Source organism: Galeopterus variegatus, unplaced genomic scaffold, assembly GCF_000696425.1.
Source record: "Galeopterus variegatus unplaced genomic scaffold, G_variegatus-3.0.2 Scaffold4009, whole genome shotgun sequence".
NCBI classification, from domain to species: Eukaryota; Metazoa; Chordata; class Mammalia; order Dermoptera; family Cynocephalidae; genus Galeopterus; species Galeopterus variegatus.
The window spans coordinates 165,910-170,823 of record NW_007730120.1 but is presented as its reverse complement, the minus strand read 5'-3'; the positions used below and the strand labels follow the sequence as shown (position 1 = coordinate 170,823).

At 51.2% G+C, this 4,914-nt stretch overlaps 1 pseudogene; it reads right to left on the bottom strand.

Moving 5' to 3' along the window:
* Positions 1 to 1,912: 1,912 nt before the first annotated feature.
* On the bottom strand, positions 1,913 to 4,534 carry LOC103602089 (annotated as a pseudogene).
* Positions 4,535 to 4,914: the final 380 nt, after the last annotated feature.

The following is a 4,914-nucleotide window of genomic DNA, read 5'->3' as shown; positions in this document are numbered from 1 at the left end:
TACAGCTCAATGCAACTTAGTACTTTCCTCACTCTCTAAAAAACAAGAGAGAACCAAAAAAATAATATATGTATAACTGTGTGTGTGTGTGTGTGTGTATATATACGTGTGTGTGTGTATGTATATGTGTGTGTGTGTATATATGTGTGTGTGTGTATATATATATTAATGTAATATAGACAAACCAAATTTGAAAAAAAAATCATTTCCTCTTTGGTATAAAAGTCAGATTCTCACCTTGAGAAACACACAGACATGATATTGGGTTTGCAAATTGTGTGGCCAAAAGGGATTTCTCTGTCTAGACTTCCCTTTCCCTGTTCCTTGCCCACCCCACCCCCACCTCACTGCAGCCCACCTCCAGTTCCTTTGGGGCTCCCATATCCAAAGTTTAAGATCCCCATACTGCACTCCCAGCTCCACGTCATTCCTGAAGTTCCCCCACCCCCAACTCCCACTATCAAAGAAGAGGAAAGGATTCTTCTCAAGGCTGATCAGGTAGCAGCTAAATTGGGAAACGCTTAATCTGGGGGAGTAGCTTCACAGATGTGGATGGTAGGGAGAAAGGACAGGCTGTGATCAGGCTCCAGTCGAGTTCTGTCCAGACCAAGTCAGGCACTGAACAGGAAGGCCCCTGGCCCAAGCCCATTGTGCCCTGCTCCTCCTCCAGCACCGCCCAGTACAGGACTCCACCACCTCTTGCCAGATGCTGGGCCTGGAGGGGTGGGGCTCCCTGATTACTGGGAAGAGGGAGCAGAGAGGCCAGCTTCCACTTTTGGCTCTACCTCAGGGTCCTGGGGTGTAGGTACAAGAAAGTGCTAGATGAGGAGCTAGAAGAAAAGGGAGTCTGCTAATGAACTTGGGTCTAAATCTAAAATTTTAAAAATGGACTTTCTTTTTTCCAGGACCAAATTTCATACCCAGCTTTAGCACTAAGAATCTAGATGAGGAGCTAGAAGAAAAGGGAGTCTGCTAATGAACTTGGGTCTAAATCTAAAATTTTTAAAATGGACTTTCTTTTTTCCAGGACCAAATTTCATACCCAGCTTTAGCACTAAGAATCATAGGGCCACTTTCCCAGGCTCCAGACCAATACCAGCAGGATTTATGGAATCCAGGAATCCATATACGTGTGTGTTGGGGGAAGATGGGCAGGACTTAACTCTCAAGGTGAGGAAGAAGGCAGGCCCAAGCCCTCCTTCATACTCTCCCAGCACCCTCCGGCTGACCTCCCTCTTTGGGCGGCCTCTATCCCACAAGGGCACTAGCTGCTGGAGGACGACCCGAGAGATGTGGCTCTTCCCTAATGACCCCACATCCAGCCAGGCGGGGTGTCCCAGTGTGTGCCAACCTCTTTTTCCCAGGAGAGGTAAGGCACCACTCACAACATAAAAGTCACATAAAGGCCTCTTCTGCTTGTTAAATAAAAAAGACAAAACCAAACTGGACACAAACGTAAATGAATGAGGGGCCCAGAGGTCCCAGCAGGTCTCCAGCTTCCTAGCATGATACTCTCTTGTGTGATTAAGGAATAGGGACACGAGGGCCCTTCTGGGAAGCAGGAGTAAAAATATGGAGATTATAGTCACCCTGTGGGCTCCCATGCAGGGCAGGGGCAGACACAATGTCTCACAGTTTTTTCTTGGTTTTGATTCCACGTCTAGTCTCCCACTGGGGCTGCTTCCTCATGCCTCAGCCCCTGCTCTGCCTGGGGGGCCACTCCCTATGGCTTCCCAGTTAAGGGGGAGGGTCCTGCTGGGGACAACCCCAGCCACTTCTGGCGGGACCAGCAGGACAGAGTAAAGGACCAGCAGTTCCAAAACGCTGTTCCCTCGCAACTGGCTGGCCCTGTGTGTTCTGGTCACCAGCACAGGACATCCTTGTCCTGGCCTTCACCTCTCAAGGGGCTTACCCACTCTGCTGCAGGGGCTGCTGGTGCTGTCTCTTCTTTCTGCACAGGCTCTCAGTCCAGCTGGAGCTGGAGCAGGTGGGGAAGCTAGACAGTGCAAGGGAGCTGAGCCGCACAGTCTTGCCAGACACGATGAGCTCCCTGAAGACCTGCTGGTGGGAAAAGGTGCAGCGGTGCTGGGCTTTCTGCAGCTTCCTCACCAGCTGGGTGTAGCAGACCATGTCGGAGTGATCCAGCTTCACGTCTAGCCTGAGGAATAAATAGAAAGGCGACCCCAGGCATGATGCAGACAGCTGTGGTGAGCATGATGGTCAGCCACACCGTGGGCTGGGTCAGAGCTTTCTGGGCATGCCCAAACCAGAACTGGTTTGAAAACATGTCAAAAAGTCCATTGCTGTGCATAGCATTGAGGATGGAAAAATAAACAGCTAGGCTGCCCCAGATGGAGAAGTGGTTGATAGCCGTCCACTACCCTGTACCCAGCCTAATCTTCACGCTGACCACAATGACCAGCAATGTGGCCACAGTGACTGCAAAGGACTGGTAGTCAGCCAGCTGGGTGCCATCATCCCAGGTGGCATTGGCAAACACCCCATATGGGATGAAGAACGTGAGCATGTAGGTGTAGATGCCCTGGGTGATGCAAATGAAGAACTCCCGTTTATTGAAGAGGAGGTTCAGCTGGCCTGGCTCATAGCGCACAGGGTACTCCATGCTCTGCTGTTTTGGGACATCCTGATCAAAGACCCCCATAGCCAGGACAGTGTTACAGAGGGTGATGAGATACTGGTCATAGATGGTCTGAGCCAAGAAGCCACAGAAGAAGCCAAACCAGAAGTGGACCATGGTGAAAGCAAAGTTCCTGTAGAAGAAATAACAGAGCAACTCGCACCTGTGCAGGTAGGATCAGCGCCTGTGCATCAGCAGGAGACATTGCAGGAACTTGAGCTGAGAAGAGTAATCAGAGGCCAGGACAACCTGGATCCCTTCCTGCCTGCTGATGACCACACCAATGTGAGTAGTTTTGATCATGCTGACTTCATTGGCTCCATCTCCAAAGACAAGTGTCATAGCCTTCTTGTACTTCTTAACCAGTTCTACCACTTGTGCTTTCTGCAAGGGGGTCACCCGGCAGCAGAAGACAGCTTTGCAGGCACACACCATCTCCAGAAACTCCAGCTCCATATCTGCCTTCAATGCATGAGCCAGACTGTGACCACCGATGACCAGGGATACTCCCCAGCGACAGCTTCCAGGACAGAAGTGAGCTTGGAAGAAGGAAGTTTCTCCTGTAGGTGAAGCCATTGCCTTCAGTGTGAGATGAGTCCATTGTCTTCTCCTGGGGTTTCCCAAGATCCTCCCACACCTGCAGGATGGTGTGGCCAGTGATGATCAACACCTGTCATGTCATCTGTCAGCTCTTGAGGCCGTCTCTTGTTTATCTCCAGTTAGCACCCAAATCTTGATGATGGCCAATGTTGGGAGGGCAATGGTCTCTGCAACCCCCCCCTGAAGCTTGTCCTTGGTGGCTGTTGCATCCAGCAGCAGCATTTCACTCTCAACTTCCTCCTAGATGCTGGCCAGCCTGTCCTCCCAGCTGTCCTGGGCCAGGCTGGCTTGGCGCTGTCTCTTGGCCCACTCCTCACAGTACTCTTCACCCAGATCTTTGTGGGCCAGCACCAGGGTCCTCAGCCCTTCGCTTGTGTACTCGCTCAGGTGGTCAGTGGTGGTGTTGAGTAGCTCCTGGGTAGAGTCTCTCAAGCAGGATGGTGTCGGCCCCATTATGCTAGAGTACAGTACTCTTCACCCAGATCTTTGTGGGCCAGCACCAGGGTCCTCAGCCCTTCGCTTGTGTAATCGCTCAGGTGGTCAGTGGTGGTGTTGAGTAGCTCCTGGGTAGAGTCTCTCAAGCAGGATGGTGTCGGCCCCATTATGCTAGAGTCGGATCTTCCCCGTTGTGTTCTGCACATGACTGACATCCGCTTGCAGGTGTTGTTGAAGTTGAGGATGGCCAACAGCTGGTAGGTGATGGCTGTGCCCATCTCGTGCATGGTGACTGTTTTGGGGGTACAAGAGCAGAATATAAAACCAAAGTTCCTGGCTGCAGTGACCGGGGACTGGGCTTTGTAGTACAGCTTTCCTTGGTTCTTGTTCTCTGACATGATGGCATGACACAGGGAAAGGAGGTGGAAGAACTTGTGCATGTGGGGGTCCCCCATCTTGACAGCCTCCAAGAGGCTGGGGCCCCAAAATAGGAAGTTCTTGTCATCCAGAGGATTAAAAGGGAAGTCAACAAGTTTGGGCCTCTCTCCCAATTGAGCTCTGTGTCCTAGGACATCAAACACGTCACCATAGCTATGACTATTAATGAAGTACTTTGTGGAAGACCAGGATGAAGTGAGGGTGCCCGTCTTATCAGAGAAGATGTACTCCACTCGGCCCAGCTCCTTGTTCAGGGTGGTGGTGCGGGCCTCCATGGGCATCTGCTTCTTCATGCAGAACATCTTCTAGTCCTAGTTGAAGAAATAGCTGTGGCCTGGGCGGATGACCTCCACACTGACGTAGAGTGAAATGGGTGTTGAACATGATGATACAGGACCAAAAGGACAGGAAGCCAACACTAAGAAAGGTAAGTCACCATCTCCTGCTCCAAGGGATCTGGATTAGTGGAACTCAGGGCACGCAGAGTTCACATATACCTGTTCACAGACCAACTCTCTTCCTGACTCCCCCTCCCCACCCTCAGCCAAGATATCATGGATCTAGCTGGACCAGGTAAAGGATGTCAAGGTCACCAAGGAATTGTGCTGGGTGAAGGTAGCTATGAGTTGGGGGTAGAGGTAGGGATGGGGAGTTGGGGGAAGGGTGACTGGGAAAAGGTAGAAGAATGAAAACAACTCACATAGTCATCAGTGGCATCTTTAACAGCTGTGATGGTGAGGACAAGAACCAAAGGCACAATGGTGGTGAACCAGGACAGGGAAGAGATCTGTGGGATCACTGCA